Source organism: Protopterus annectens, chromosome 9.part0 (genome assembly GCF_019279795.1).
Source record: "Protopterus annectens isolate FY-2018-M chromosome 9.part0, PAN1.0, whole genome shotgun sequence".
Lineage (NCBI taxonomy): Eukaryota > Metazoa > Chordata > Ceratodontiformes > Protopteridae > Protopterus > Protopterus annectens.
The window spans coordinates 194,554,822-194,572,587 of record NC_056743.1 but is presented as its reverse complement, the minus strand read 5'-3'; the positions used below and the strand labels follow the sequence as shown (position 1 = coordinate 194,572,587).

At 38.7% G+C, this 17,766-nt stretch overlaps 1 protein-coding gene across 1 annotated transcript in view; it reads right to left on the bottom strand.

Moving 5' to 3' along the window:
• USP47 (ubiquitin specific peptidase 47) overlaps positions 1–17,766 on the bottom strand; it is a 3,572,488-nt gene that overhangs the window by 474,739 nt on the left and 3,079,983 nt on the right. The gene's annotated exons all lie outside the window — the stretch shown is intronic.

The window sequence follows — 17,766 nt, the reverse complement described above, 5'->3', positions numbered from 1 at the left end:
CCTTTTCCTCAAGAGATGATAGCCTCATAGTGTGTTTTCTAGCAGATGATTTTCCACCTAGGGTGTTTGGCAAGCTCCATTCAGCTCTCATTACACTTAAGCTTTACTCCTCTCCCCTACACTATCCCCCAATTCCACCTACACTCCCATTGCAACTAAACTTATAGTCAGTCACTACACCCCTTTGCTACAATCATCCAATCAACATAACAAATACAATATCCCCGAGTTTATCTTAGCCATTCTCCACATCCATTTACTTAAAGCTCTCCCCTTACTTCTCTCACCATCTAATCATAACTCCACCCCTACTCTTCCCATCTTCTATACTTATGCCCCCTCCACTTCTACACTATACAGCCCTCACAGAACATTTACACTTTTCCGAAATTGAACATCCCTATTAACATCATCCAACTGATATTTAAACCCACACTTTATAACAAACTATACCTTTTTCTTATTTCTCAACACTATATAAAATGTCACCCCACCACAGTCCCACAATTCCCCTTTTACCTCAAACACATTATAAACTACAACTACACTGTAGCATACTAGTCACCTACAAACCTATGCTCCTATGCATCCAAAAATCTAGCCCATTATCCCACTAACCACAGCTTTACTAAAATACAAAACTAAACCTACATATGTACAAATATGTAAAAAACTGAAATACAACTGTTATACTCACCGTAAAAATAAAAACTAAACTTAAACACCGCTGCCCTCTTCAAAATACTACCATACAACTTTAGTGGCGATATACATGCATTCTATATCTGCTACACCCACCCCATACTCACTGCATCCCCCACAAGTATATTCGTTTAAATTTATTACTGAACACCATCTTTCAGAGTATCTGTAACAAAATTCAAGACTTCCAACACATACACTGCCCACTACTCTACAGACATAATTGCAGCAACAGAATCCTGACTTCCTGACTGAAATCCAAAATAAAACACAATGAAATACTCTTACACTGCTTTAATATATTCAGAATAGATGCAGTAAAAAAAATATGGAGGCAGATTAGGAGTAATATTTAAAAACTCCTTTAAGCTAGCCCTTCATCCACACCCTCCCCAAAAATTTAAAAATGCTGAAATCTTAATCACACACAAAAATGAATGCCATAAAAAACATTTATTTATTTATTTATTTATTTATTATTAGAATACACATTCCCTCAGGCAACAACTCATCCACTGTTGAGGATATACTGCTATGGCTAAACAATAACAATTCTCAAAAGACCATTACTCTAGGTGACGGAAACTTTCACCTAAGTAGCATATGTTGCTACAAAAGTAAATTATAAAACAAAAAAGGAATCCACACTAGACTGGACACTTACAAACAAACCCACAGTCATGCCCTCAGCAGGGATGTTAGCAGTTAAAATCAGTCAGAGATCACCTGCCAGCTTTTGTAACAAGACAACAAAAGATTATCAATGGCAACAGGGAGGGGGAAAGCTCAGGAACACTTTCTGGCTGTGTGCTACCTGCATGGCAGGATATTCCAAAAATAAAGACTGCAACAATGAATACTATAATGAACATCTTTTGTGAGTGAACCTATTTATATGAACGATTTTTAACAAATCTTAGCAGATTGACATGGAGAGCCATTTTGTTTTGTTTGTTGAATTGTGAGAATGCTACTAATACTATAAAATGGAAACCGAGAGCTGTTCGTGTACTAGTGCTGTTAATGCTAACAAAACACCTCTCTGCTTACCAGCTACAAACCTTAAAAGTAAACAGAATAAGATATGCTATTATACACTAAGCAGAGTAGATGCTGTACAGTATTTAATATGAAGAATAGCTATATTCACTATAAATGCTATACTAGTCAACAGCTGCTGACTATATCTGCAATTCCATAAGACCAGCAGTCACATAATTTCTCAATATATTTGATCATCGACTAATTCCATTGGATTCTTATGTGGAATATCTATAGTTTGAATATCATGGAAAGTGATGCATTTCTATTTATCACAAATCAACTTATATATGCTAAAAATCTCCTATAGGATGTATCAGGAATCTTACTGAATGTGTTTGAAAATAATACAGTACTATTATCATTAATCAACTTATATATATTCTAAGGGTCAGTTACAAGATGTATCAGGAATTCAGTTAAAAGTGTTTGAATTAACTTGCTGACCTTCTGATATTAGAATCACTGCTGTATGCTATGCTATAAAGTATTTGCTCCCCCTACTAAGCAGCTACCACCTTTAATTTGTACTATTAGCCTTTCTCTAATGCCAGAATCCCATTTCCCTCTCGTCCACTCATTTCAGTGGCAAGAGCACCTCCAGATTTGTAGGGTACCTGACTGAATTTCAGACTGTATATATATATCTGCTCTCTCTATGGTGACCTATCTTTCATACCTTACAATACTTATTTTACAATTCCTAGCTACTTCTACCCTTTAAAACATGGTAAACATTTGAAATGTCGGGACCCGCTCAATACAGAAACTGAATGGAGAAGAGATTGGAGTTAGATACAATAAGTCTGAGATGCCATTTCTCGGAATATTTCCTTTTCGCTGAGGCATGACAATTTCAGTATTTGGTATATAAATATATATGTGTATGTGTGTGTGTGTGTGTGTGTGTATGTATATATATATATATATATATATATATATATACATATACATACACACACACACACACACATACAACAAAGTATTAGTTTAAGGGTGTGCACACTTGTGCAACCAGCTTATTGTACTTTTTTATTTTTTATATTTTTCCCCTAACAGATTTGTTTGTTTTTCAATTGAATTGTACAGGTTACTGGTCACATTAAAGGTAGGAAAAGTTTTGAAATGATTTATTGTGGTGTCATTTTTTTTATATCACAAAAACCTGGCATTTTAACAGGGGTGTATAAATGTTTTATATCCACTGTATATAGACACACACAAACGCACACATATACACACACACATATATATATATATATATATATATATATATATATATATATATATATAGGGTACTGGTCTTATGATCGAAAGTACGTACATGATCGAACTCACTTTCGCTGAAAGGTAACTAAGCAAACAGTTGTTTGCATATAGATTTAGTTGTACATCAACATGTACTGTTGATTGTACAACTAAGCAAACTGTTGCTTAGATTGCTGTACAGCGGGGATAAAGGAATACTCTCTTTTTCCCCACTGTAGTGCGATCTCGGAGTGAGAATATTAAAGTGGGGGGGTGCAGCCACCCCCCCTGCATAAACGTGAGTACTGTTTTATTTTTAGCAAAAGTGCATTTTCGATAAAATGAACTTTTGCGATAGTGAGTTCGATCTTGTACATTTCGATGGATCAACATAGATCCACACACACACACACACACACACACACATATATATATATATGTAAAGAAGTATGGGAGCATGTGGGGGGGGGGGCAGCCTGCAAAAAAAGTTTAAAGGGGAAGAGTGATTTTTGAAATCTGCTCTTCTCTCTTTTTTTTTTTTGCATTTTGGCATTCCGCATGTCGACATTTCAGTAGGAAGCATTAAAACACACTACCTCAAACAAATAAATCCATTTTGGAAACTTTCTATAACTCTGTCCTTGAGACATCGTAACTGCCAAACAACAGTGGCCGGACACCCAATAGCAGCTGAACAACATACAGTTTTTTTACTGCTAAAAGTATGACAGTTATCCTTTACACTACATTAGCAGTCGAGCTCGTGAATCTCCAATAAAATTCGTTCAAAAAGCCATTCTAGTATGCACAGTGGTTGAAGTTACCTTCCCCATCCTTAGCTGCTGCAGTCTAAGATAATTTACTAGACTGCATGCAACTCCTCGTTTAGTTGACCAGACAAAATATAAAAACATACTTTAAAAAATAATAATATTAAACAAGTAACCATAACTCCCTGTGTTCGATAATATACCGGATACAAAACAACCCAGTCTCTAATTTGCTGCAATCACCATCTATACTTTTACAATTAGGTGCCTTTTCTGCTACGCAACAGAGTGCCTGCTGTTAGAACTTCCTACCTTTTCTTCATGAGATAACAATTAAGTGCCTTTTCTTCTAAACAGTGGAGTGTCTGCTGTTAGAATATCCTACCTTTTCAAGAGATAGCAGCCTCATAGAATGTTTTGTAGCAGATGATTTTCCACCTAGGGTGTCTGACCTGCACCATTCAGCTCTCACTACACTCAGGCTTTACTCCATTCCTCTACACTACCTCCAGTTCCACCTACACTCCCACTGCAGCTAAACTTGTACTCCGTCGCCACACCGCTTTACTACAATCATCCAATCAACATAAAGCATACAGTATCACCAGTTTATCTTAGCCATTCTCTACATCCATTTACTGTAAAGCTCTCCCCTTAGTTTACACCCACCTTCTAATCATAACACCACCTCCAACTCCTCCCATCTTCTATACTTACTCCTCCTCCACTTCTACACCCCTCCTAAACTGAACTTCTCTATTAAAATCACTCAACTGAGATTTAAACCCACACTTTACGACAAACTATACCTTTTTCTTGTTCCTCAACGCTATATAAAATGTCACCCTACCACAGTCCCACCATTCCCCCTCCTTTACCACACATTTTATAAACTAACACAACTACACTGTAAGATACAACTAGTCACCTAAAAACCCACACTCCTATGCATCCAAAAATCTACCACCATTATCCCACCACTAACCACAGCTTTACCAAAATACAATACTAAACCTATATATGTACAAATAAAATAAATGGGGAGTACTTAAGTCCTGGGAAAGGATTCAACCTTCAGCACTGCGGTCAACCAACTGTTTGTGTTGGAGGGGAAGTGACCTGTTTTACTGGAGAAACTACTGTTGGTGCCGAGAGTGTCATAGGTACCGATGAAGGGGCGGTACTGAGGTAATTTTTGTAGGCTCCATAATAGTTGCTGGCACCATGTGGGAAGTTATAGGCTTTGGCGCCGAAATGGTTGTCTATGTCGATTTTGAATGTTTATGCTTCGGTTCCGAGGAAGGAACCTGGTCTTTAGAGGATTTCGAATCAAGGGATTTAGGAGACACTGAAACAGAGTGGCTCCTCTTTTTTGATTCTTTCCTGGGAGAGACTGATGTCTCAGCCTCACACAAAGCCTCATTAAAAGGGCATTTTAACAGCCCCTTGAGGATCAATTTGTTGAGCCAAACTGCAAGGGTCCAAGCACTGAAGCCATTGCAGAGTTTACACGGTGGTTGGACTTCTAAATGTGGCATCCCCAAACAATATACGCAAGAAAGATGCCCATCTGAGTTAGGTATCTTTCTGCCACATTCCTCGCAATGCTTAAATCCGGTTGTACGCTTATATATTCGCTGCCATGTCCAAACAGAAGTAAACGTACATACACCCAAAAAACATTTCCACACACACACACAAACACACCACAAACAGCAAGAAAAAACAAGAGAGAGATTTTTTGTTTTTAAGGGTCGTACCAACAATGGTAACGAAGAAAATACCCAGAAGGAGTAAAGAAGGAGAAAAAAGGTGATACCAACAATGGTATTAACGTTTTACCAGAGGAGGAGGGAAGGGAGGGGCCTACACCAGCGATGGTAATGCGATAAGTACCAAAGGGTAAAAAAGGGAAGAAATACAACACTCACACTCAGTAAATATCAAAGTAACCAAGAAAACTAAGTTAACAACACGTTTAGAGTTAAGGAAATAAGCCTTAGTAAAGATATTTATGACAAAAAATTAGCACTTAGCTTGCGAGCATGACTGACACGTCTTAAAACTCTAAGCAGCAAATGAGATCTGAAGGGAAGGGAAGACCGGCACTATGGGTAGCCTCAGCTCGAGAGTTTCTAGCTGGTGCAAGCTTGATACAATGGCCGAGTTGGTTCCGAGGACGGAATCGAAACCCAACAGTCAAGAATGAATGAAGATTGGCAACATCAGATCTAATCTTTGCTTGCCACTTACTATTCATATTTCAAATTTATGTTCATATTTTCATAAATGAGAGACCTACATGTCACTGAGGTGTACAGTGTGGAACACGAATGTGAGAGACAAGCAATTCACTGTCAATGACGGTTTATATCACACTATACGGGAAATATTGCTAGTTGTTTGCAAGTAATAATGAAAATAAGTAATATTTCCATGTGTACATAATACTTCAAAAAATGAGTGACTTACAAACTGCTGCATGACATTAAGTGAAACCTTAGATATTGCTGAAGAAAACTGCCTTTGACATTTGCACTGTAAGTTGTACATCTTGAGAGATACCCAGTTTTGTTTTGCTAATTATACAAATAAGGATATTTTGTTCATATTTCTTTAAATAAAGTGGATATAAAAATGTACGCACTCCTGTTAAAATGCCAGGTTTTTGTGATATAAAAAAATGAGACCAAAATAAATAATTTCAATACTTTTCCCACCTTTAATGTGACCTATAACCTGTACAATTCAATTGAGAAACAAACAAATCTGTTAGGAGAAAAAATATAAAAAATGAACAATAAGCCGGCTGCATAAGTGTGCACACCCTTAAACTAATACTTTGTTGATGCAACCTTTGATTTAATTACAACATTCAGTCTGCTTGGATAGGAGTCTATCAGTAGCAAAAGTGCTCCAAATCTGTCAGATTGCGAGGGCATCTCTTGTGCACAGCCCTCTTCATGTCACCCCACAGACTTTTTTTTGGATTTAGGTATGGGCTCTGGCTGGGCCATTCCAAAACTTTATTTTTTTTTCTGGTGAAGCCATTATTTTATTGATTTGGATGTATGCTTGGGGTCATTGTCATACTGAAAGGTGAAATTCCTCTTCATCTTCAGCTTTCTTGCAGACGCCTGAAAGTTCTGGGCCAAAAGTGACTGGTATTTGGAACTATTCATAATTCCCTCCACCTTGACTAAAAGCTGCATTTCTAGCTGAAGAAAAACAATCCCAAAGCATGATACTGCCACCACCAAGCTTCACCATGGGGATGGTGTTCTTTTAGTGATGCAAAATGCTGTTTTTGAGACAAACGTACCTTTTGGAATTGTGGACAAAAAGTTCAACCTTGGTCTCATCAGACTATAAAACATTTTCCCACATGCTTTTGGGAGATTTGATGTATTGTTTTGCAAATTTTAGCCAGGCCTTGATGTTTTTCTGTGTACGAAAAGGCTTCCATCTTGCAACCTTACCCCACAGTCCAGACATATGGAAAATACGGGAGATTGTTGTCACATGTAGTACACAACCAGTACTTGCCAAAAATACCTGCAGCGCCTTCAGTGTTGCTATAGGTCTCTTGGCAGCCTGCCTCCCTGACCAGTTTTCATCTTGTCTTTTCATCAATTTTGGAGGGACGTCCAATTCTTTGCAACGTCACTGCTGTCCAATATTTTCCCCACTTTTTGATGAGTGTCTTCATTGTGTTCCATGGTATATCCAATGCTGTGGAAACTTTTTTTGTACCCTTCTCCTAAGTGATACCTTTCAACAATGAGATCCCTTTGATGCTTTGTAAGCTCTCTGCGAAACATGGCTTTTGCTGTAGCAAGCAACTGATTAAATGTCAGGAAAATCCTACTAGGACAGCTGAACTTTATCTGGGGTAATCACAGTCTCTTTAATTGATGGCAGGTGTGTACCCAAGAAGACTGAATGCTGTAATTAAATCAAAAGGTGCTTCAGCAAAGTATTAGTTTAAGGGTGTGCACACTTATGCAACCAGCTTATTGTACATTTTTTCCCCCTAACCGATGTGTTTGTTTTTCAATTGAATTGTACAGGTTATAGGTCACATTAAAGGTGGGAAACATTTGGAAATGATTTACTGTGGTCTCATTTTTTATATCACAAAAAATCTGGCATTTTAACAGGGGTGTGTACACTTTTTATATCCACTGTATCTTAATAAATGTACTTAAAGAGATATTTCCTGTTGTCACATGAAAGGTTATGTCTGGTTAACAAAATGTTCAAACAATATATATCTAGGTTGTACAGTTTTCAAGATATGAAAATTTGTTTGTGAAAGCTTACAAAACATACAATTTGGGGTTTGTGTGCATTATAATATATTACAGTAGTTATGGAAAAACCTATGAATGTACTTATTATTATCACTGTAAAGAATACTGCTTACTGATAACATTGCTATTTGTACAGTTTTAATAGCATTTTCTGTTCACAAAATACTTATACTTGTTTGTATTATGGTTTTTAACATTTACTTTTCAGAAAATGCTTTGGAATGAAAGATGTGTATAGGCTGCTAGACGTGACATTCCACAACACATAGGCGTTAATGAGCTAATATATATCTGCATATGTCTCAAGTGTTAACTTAATAAAGGTGTTAAAAACATGACTGATTTCTTTGACAGAGTTATTGAAGTCCAAGACTTGAGTCTGACTCTTCAAACTGCTTACCCTGACCTCTCCATGCCCTTCAATACCATCTCCTGTGCAGTTGTTACAGATAAACTCCAAACTCAACAATAATGCATATCTTGTCTGTTGGACAGCTAACTTTGTTATTGTCAGAACTTCACCGTGAAGGTAGACTGCAGCAGTTCTAGTCTGATATCACCAGTGGGGTTCCATAACGTTCTATGCTGGGCCCTCTCCAAGTGGAGAGAGGCAGTCAAGTAAATCACCACCTATATAAATCAAAATTGTGGGTCACATTTGGGTTGCATGGCTAGGCTAATAAAGGCCCCAGTCATACCTCTCAACCTCTTAGAGCAAGAAATCTGGACAAAGCCATTAATAAAAGTGTGACAAAGGCCCCAGAATAGGGACACTTTCAATATTGCTCTTCCAAACTTAGAAAGTTGATAGAATAACAAGTTTTACATTAGAATGAATTTTCTGAAGGGTATGAAGTCTGAAACTCAAATGTCTGTCATTATTTACTAACTTCAGTCTTCAGTGATTTGTCACTAATTTGCCAGAAAAACACAATTTTATGAAAAATGGACCAAAAAAAAATGAGGCAAAAATCTGGATGTTCTGTGAAAATTTGTACAGTTGAGCAATATTGTCCCAGAGGTCGTTAGGCTAATATAGGCCTATGAAGCTATGGAATCAAAGAATGAAAGACTACAGCTTCCTATGTTTACAGATGACTGCAAATTGGGTGCAGTTACCAAATTCTTTTCTAACACACAAACACCATAGTGTGGTCTGGCTCTGGCAAAACATGTAGTGTGCCAGCCATGGACTCATCCTAAACGTCCAAAAATGCAGCACTGTTTTCTCCTTCTTACATCACTTATACTCCTCTCAAATCAGACACAATCAGAAAGGTGCTGAGTATCTGTAGTGATAAACAGCTTCTTTTGATCATCATACCACAGTCAGGGTTAGAAAGTACTTCTACCCTGCATAGCTTGTCTGATGGGGTAATGTACATCTAGGGTCAAGTAGGTTGTGATCCCACTATATTCCTTCCCTAAATAAAACAGCCTTTGAATACCATGCACCCTTTGGAATGTACCTATCTAAGAAAGACAATATCCCCAAAAATTCTTTACAAAAATCTCTGGATTAGCTATCTAACTTGTTCCAACAGATTAAAAGCCCTCTGACTCCATTCCATCTCATACAGACTCTTGAAGGGGTGATCCTTGCTTAGCTTTATGGACAAAGAAAAATCCTACTCTACCTGTTTTTTTTTTTGTTTGTATGCTTGTTAACTGGATAGGTGTGCTGGCCCAAAGACCCTTTTCAAGCATGACATGGGCCAAAAAAAGAAAAAAGGCAGTATTATACAACATGTTAAGATGCAAAGAGCAATATAATCAGAAGCACATTAATGATAACACATTTGTAATAAACTGAACTGTACTACAAGCACAAGTTAGAGAAGAGAAAGGCACATGAAAGTGTGGAACTAGAGCAGTGGCTGTAACTCACATAATGTTGTAGGAAGCAACAGAGTACAGAAGCAAGAAGTAATGAGAGGGAGAAACAGATATTAAACCAAACAGGAAGAGCTGGTATACGACAGAGGACACAGATTCCCATTTCAAAATAAGAAGTTTGCAAATTGCAACCTCGATATGGTAAGAAGGAAGAAGAGATTATTTGAATCCATACTTTGCGCTTATATAACAGTGATGCAGTGAGCTGGCCTTCTTTGGGAAAGAGTAGGTCAGAGAAGGGAGTGGACAGAATTCTTAAATCTAAAGATCTACCTTTTCTATCATTCTAAGACCAACAGTCTTACAAATAACCACTCTAAAGACCATAACCACCAGTGTATGATTAAAAACACCTATTGGTATAATAGATTCTTAAAGAAATGCATTCCATTTCTGTGAAACAGGCCTCCCTCTTAAAAATTAAAGAAAGCATCTTGTTATTTACTATCAAAACCAACCCAGATGATTGGATGGGAAACTGTAAATTTACACCAGGAGCTGGGGGAATGAACTTTTGACCAGGCAGGTGCAACTTCTACACTCTTAATGTCTAAGCTTCACAATGGCTCTCCAGCTATTTTTGTATTAACCCATATATATGCCTGTATGCGGTACCTCACAGCTCAGGAGCCACACAGCACTACTTATTATTGTTAATGATTTTTTTTCAAATATATGGTGCCCAGATACAGACAAAAATACTCGTCAAGCTACTGTGAAGACAAAGTCATTGAAAAACATGTTAGGTTTTAATTTGGCACTGCATGAGAGCTTTCTGGCGATTTATTGTTTATTCAGATTTTAATTTAATATTGTTCTTTTCAGATGCATGCACTTAGTAGAAATACCTTATACAATGTGTCATTTTGCAGCTCTTCAAATGCACATCTGTTTATTTCTTTGCATTTGGTTACTAGAAGGTCTGCCAGGCCATGAGGAGGGCAGATCTCTAGTATTTCAGCTGGCCAAAGGTTTCCACAGCAGGAAATCTCAAACAGTAATTACTTTAACAGTAAAACATAAAGAACATCAGTAGTTTTGCACAGGGGACTCAAGAAGTAGTTGTGCAGAAAAAATAGTCTCCATTCTACATGCATTCTGCTACTACACAATCCGAATTCTTATCAGTCAATCTCTTTGGCAAAGGCATATTTTTTCAGCAAAGGTAGTTGCTGTGGCAAAGCATCAACCTACTCAGTTATTACTGGTTGTCAAAACAGAAGTTCCAACTACTTATTAAATATAAATATTAGAACTACTACTAAATCCCCCCCAAAACTAAATTACTTCACTTTTTTCCAAAATCCCATTTCCAAGAAAAAAAAAACCTTCAAAATTTCTTCCTTAAATAATACCATAAATGCAGTTACCCAACATACAAAAAACAACTTGGCATGACAATTGACAATAATCTTAAATTCAATTTACATATCCACAACAGCATCAAGAAAAGCCATCAATAACTATGCATCCTACATAGAGTAAAGAAATTCTTTGCAGACTCTGCCAAAGTAACACTAGCTACCACTTACCTCTTAACCCTCTCCTATATGGAGTCTCTGTCGTAACCAACCTACAAACCTCGCTTAGTTCGGTGTATAGTATTCTACTGTGTAGGACTTCACAGTTCAAACGCCTGTTATATTTATTTATTTACTGGCATTTGTTTACCAGGCTACCCTGACTGGTTCTAAAAAGACCCTTTTTCAGTTGAAGGGAAGAAAAGCTCCAAAACAAAAATACAATTAACAATCACTGACTACATATGTTAAGAGTTACAAATCGATACAAAGTCATGAAAAATAACTACAAATTTTAAAAAGGAATATGCATTTTATAAAGCTGTGCAATACAATTTTAAAACACAATAGGATATAGTTTTGTGATAACATCTTAAAACACTAAAATGACAGAGCTTTAATAAAAGGAGTACTCATTACATTATATAAAGTACTGAAAAACAAGTGACATGAAGGTTGGTATGCTGACAGCAGTTAAAAAAGGAGGTGAAGTGCGAAAGGTAAGAAAAGAAAAAATAAAGGAGGAAAGATAAGTGAAAAAATACTGTGGGGAGTAGGTTAGAGACAGTGAGTATTACACATGAAAGGAGGAGAATGAATGATGGTAGAGTGTATAAGGATGTCTTGTGAAATAAGTAGAAAGGGAAAAAGACCACAGTGAGATGAGGAAATGGAAAGCTGAATTCATATGTTGCATGACCTTTGATTTTATTAGGAGCAGTGTCGTGTGAGTTAATGCTTAGGATGGGTTACGTTAAGTTAGAGATGAGCAAGAGCATTACCATGTACTCTGCAAATCCTGCTTTAGGTGAGTTTTAAATGAGCTTAGGTTGCTGACTTGTTTCAGTGTGAGTGAGAGGAATGGGGTTCCATGTGTTTGAAACAATTTGTGAAAAGTGAGTTATATGAGTTACAGGACTTAGAAATAGCAAGAACAGAGTAGTCCTCTCTATTTGGGGAGTAGGGTTGGATAACAGATGGTACAAAAATACATTTATTTGGTTCATGTAAAAGTTTGTGGGTTACTAGCAGTTGTGTGAATGTTAAATGTTGTGGGAGCTCCAACCAGTTAAGATGTTTTACTGATAGTAGTGAGTTTTTGAGTGATGGTTAACTGTAAATTTAATGACTTTCTTGTTATAATATTATCTGTTACAAAAGCATGACTCTACATTAGTTATTCAGTGCACCCAGGAAGAGATCCCAAAGTGAACCAGTGCCATCATCCGTTGTGGGTTGAGGAGTTTTAATTAAGTCCTAGCTTCCCATACATGCCCATTCAACATTCCTGGGGTAGTGTACAATGGGCACAGTGCAGAACCGTCACTCACTTTCACAACTGACATAAATCTTTAGATGACCCTGCCCCACATAAACATCTGGTAGGTTTTTCCATTTTTCAGTGAGGAAATAATATGAAATACCCGTTCCTGAAAACCTGATGTGCAGATGACTTAGCATACCATTTCATTCTTCCTCCTTTCCAGTTAGCTCATCCAGCACCAAGGCTACTAATGAGCACCAACATTTCAGTTTTTGTGTCAACAGCAGTGAGGATCCCTTACTCCAAAACTGTCTTTCCTTTGTGAACTGGGTGGTTTTCCATGGTTTCTGAAAAAGAATGTTATGATGTATGACTACTTTTATCTAGATTTCATACAATAATGACTCTTTTGTAATCCTTGTGGAGCTGAGATTTTTTCCAGTGGAACCATTTCTGCTCGCCAAGTTCCATCAAGGATGTTAGCCTGGGGTAACTCATTTTTTATTAATCAGCGGTCTTGTTAGTCTTGCAGCTATACAGAAATCTTTACTGTGTAACTAAAGGAGAAGATTGGTCAATGTGCCAGCATCAACATCAAAGTCATGACATTATTTTTTTAATGGAGCACATGATCACAACCCGATTGTGCAAATCCCAAAACTCTTTATAATTAACTTCAGTTAATGGAAACATACACTAAATTAAAAGCTGCTGCATCTCAGGTAATTTCCATTTGTCTGAGGTACAGCAATCTAGGAGTTAGTTTTCATAAATAGTGATGCTATGGGAGTTGTTGCCCCCTCCATATCAGTGGATGCTTTTCCCTTATAAAAAAGCTTTTAACACCATGGTGAGTCCTGCACTTTGCTGTTGTGTATAAAAAACATACTGATTTGGGGCTCACATTACAGTCTTTTTTTTTAAACAAAAAACATCTTTATTAAACTATCATTTATGATATAGGCAATCATACTTTTATATACATGAAAACAAACCATACTGACATAATCCCAGTTGCAAGTACTTTACATCACAAACCATACTGACATAAATTTAGCTAAAAGCATTAAATATCATTTATAATCTACCCAATCATTGTCAGACAAAAAATACATAGATCATTTAAATCCTGCTTTCTATTAAACCTCATTCCTCCCCTGTATATATTATCCCCACAATTTCCATTTTCCTATGTAATTTGCTCCTACACTTTTCTAAAGATCACAATTTCAGTTATTTTATCTCTGTTACTAAATTCACTACTTCCAGAAGAGTTGGTTTAGACTTTGATTTCCATTTTCTAGCAATTGCTTTTTTTGGCAACAAGACATTTCCCTGTGGTACTCTGATTGGGGAAATATGGATGAAGTGACAGCCAGCTGCAGAGAAATATGGCTATTTGCAAATTCCCTGTGGGCAAAGAGAAGAATGTGTTGCCATTCTCACAACTTTAATAACCAAATGTACAGGGGAAAACAATGTCCATGGTCCCCCCAAGGAAACATGAGACAGCAGGCAATATGGCAGGCATCAGCAGCAGGCTGGCCAGACGGCATGTCAGTGGCAGTAAAAATGCAGTGCACAATCGGCAGTGCCTTTATAATTGGTGTGTGTGGACCACTACCCCCTTCACAGTGTCTAGGAAACATTACCTAAAATGCATATTGGAACAGATGTGATTACATTATCCTGCAGGATTTCCTCCATGCTGTAGCACACTTCTACATGTTGTAGTTACATAACCATGTATTGTACACTGAGCACAACACTCATTACTACTTCTGCCTCCATGCATTTGGTTATTAAAGCTGTGAGCATGGCAGTGTGTGCTTCTCTTTGCCCACAGGGAATTTGCAACAGCCATATTTCTGTGGAGCTGAATGTCACTTCAGCCATGTGTCCCCAGCCAAATGTACCACAGGGAAATGTTTCATTGCCTAGGCACCTGAACCCCCTTATAATGCCTAGGCAATTCAGATTTTGTATCACAGCTCAGAAAAGTAATTTCCCTAGTTACATCAATTTGCTTACCCAGCATCTCTGAAAGAGTTGTCTGCAGGGAATCTTTTAAAGTCTGCTAACTCATTACACTCCCAGAAAAAGAAGTTACGTACCTACCATAACGTTCCATGTTAGTTGTCCTTCATTTCGCCTTCCTTCTTGCTGTTTGGGTTTGGAGTTGATCCTCGGCTCTGACTCGGCCTAGTTCTATAGCTCAAGAGCTATTTATTGGCTCGAGGCTAACCCTTATCCCAGAATGCCCAGCATCAGCTACCCAGATCTCATTTGTGATAGCGCACACTAGACATATAAAGTAACCAGTAACCTAAAACTGATTTACCAAAATAACAGATCAGAGTAAACTGTCATAAAATTACCTGGCATGTAAACCAAGAAAAAGGAAATCAGCCAGTGAAACCATAGTGAACTCCTCTCAATCCTGCAGGAAGGGGGAAGGAGGGGGGGCGCAAGAAGGAAGGCGAGATGAAGGACAACTAACATGGAATGTTATGGTAGGTACATAACTTCTTTATGTTACGTTATCCCATCTCACCTTCGTTCTTGCTGTTTGGGACAGTGTCCCTAACACCTAAAGACCCCAGGTGGCTCATTGGAACAGACTCTTCAGAACAGTGGAACCAATGGAAGCTCTGCTCCACTTTGTAATGAGAGATAAAGGTATGAGGGTTTGCCCAAGTGGCAGCTGCACAAACTGAGTCTATGGTCAATTTAGACTGAAAGGCTACAGACGTGGCTAATGCTCTAGTAGAATGACCTTTCGGTTTTGCTGGTAGATGTTTATGCCTTAACTGATAAATAAAGGCAATGGTGTCAGATAACCATTTGGATAAGGTCACCTTAGAAACTGGAAGGCCTTGCTTATTGTGAGCATAGGAGAGAAACAATTGGTCTGACTTTCTTAGCTCTTTGGTCCTATGGAGGTAAAAATGTAATTGTCTGTACACATCCAGTTGTTGAAGACCGTATTCTGCCTTGTTGCTATAATTGGGAAAGAAGACGGGGAGATCGATGGATTGATTTAAATTGTTTTCTGAACAGACTTTTGGTATGAAGGATGGGTTGGTTCTCAGAGACACTCTACCTTTGTGAAACACCATATATGGAGGACGAACACAGAGTGCTTGGAGTTCTGAAACACGTCTAGCTGAGATAATAGCAATCAGAAAAAGTGTTTTCCAAGAAAGAAATTTTAAGGGACATGAAGCTGCTGGTTCAAAGGGAGGCAGAATCAAAGAAGTCAAAACTAAATTGAAATCCCAAGGAGGGTGTGGATCCCTCACTGGGGGTCTAAGAAGAGATGTTCCTCTCATGAAGGCTTTGCAGAGATTATGAGACATTATGCTAAAATTAAGAATTCCAATATGAAAATTAGATATGGCTGCCGGTTGTACCCTGATGGTAGCAGCAGCCGCACTAGACTGAAAAAGCTCTGCTAGAAATTCTAGAATTTGATGGACTGGGGCTGAAAAGGGGTCTAAGTTTCTAGATTCTGCCCAGTAAGAAAATCTTTTCCATTTGCTAGCATAAGTCTTTCTTGTAGCTGACTTATGGGAGGATACAATGACATCGCAAACTACTGGGGAGATACTTGGAAGCCTGGCTAAGGTAGGAAGTGGAGAAACCAAGCTGTGAGCTTGAGAGTTTGAAGGGATTGGTGTAACCCGCCTGACTGATGAATCAACAGATCTGGCATTGAGTCCAGAACTCAAGGCTGGCCTAGAAGGTGATGGTGCAGGAATGGAAATCATATCTGTCGAGGCCAATAGGGGGCAATGAGGATCATTTTGCAACCCAATGATTTTGCTTTCTGCATGACTCTTGGAATTAGGGGAAAAGGGGGAAATGCATAAAGGAGTCCCTGAGGCCAATCGTGGACTAGAGCGTCCCTGGGAGTTTGACCTGGAGGAAGAAGCAGGGAGAAGTAGCTGCTGCATTTGTTGTTGAGGGGGGTGGCAAACAGATCGCAGCAAGGCCGGCCCCATTTGTGGAAGATACGGTCCGCAACTTCCTGATTCAGAGACCACTCGTAAGGCATGAGGATAGCTCTGCTGAGCCTGTCCAGTATTACATTGGATTTTCCAGGGATGTGCGTTGCTGTCAGAAAACGTTGGGAGGAAATCACCCATTGCCATAGCCTGAGGGCTTCTCAACACAAGGGGGTCGGACCTGGTCCCACCCTGCTTGTTGATGTACCACACAACTGACATGTTGTCTGTTTGGATCGCAATATTCCCGGAAGGAAGAGAGTCTTGAAGAGCTGGCAACGTTAGGAGCACCGCTCTCATCTCTAGGACATTGATATGCAGATGGTACTTGTGAGGTTGCCACATGCCTTGGACTGTCCTGCCTAGATAATGCCCCCTCCACCCTATCAGGGAGGCGTCCGTGGTCACTGTGGCTACCGGAGGGGGTTGAATGAAAGATCTGCCCTGAGTCACCAGTGGGAAGACCATCCACCAAGAGAGGTGTCTTTTGCATGCTTCTGTAATCAGGATCATGTGAGACATGGGTAGTTCCTGGAGGGACCACTGCGTGAAGAGAAGCCACTGAAGGACTCTCATGTGGTAATGCGCTAATGGTACAAGAAGAATGGCAGCTGCCATGGAGCCTAGAACTTGCAGGACATGTCTGACTTGGACCTTTCTGCTCTGCATTAGAAATTACACTTGTTGGCGAATAGAGAAAACTCTTTCCTTAGGTAACCTTGCAAACATCTGTTTTGTGTTTAATTCTGCTCCTATATATGTAACAGATTGACAGGGCAACAAGGCAGATTTTTCGAAATTTACTGTAATGCCTAGTTGGGTGCAGATTTATATTTTATAATCCCATGCCTCTAAGAGTTGATGCCTGGTGGTAGCAGTTAGGAGTCAGTCGTCTAGATAGGGAAACACCTGGAATCCTTGATGTCTCAGGTGAGCCGTGACTACTGCCATACATTTGGTAAACACCCTGGGGGCTGTGGTGAGACCAAAGGGCAGAGCTCTGAA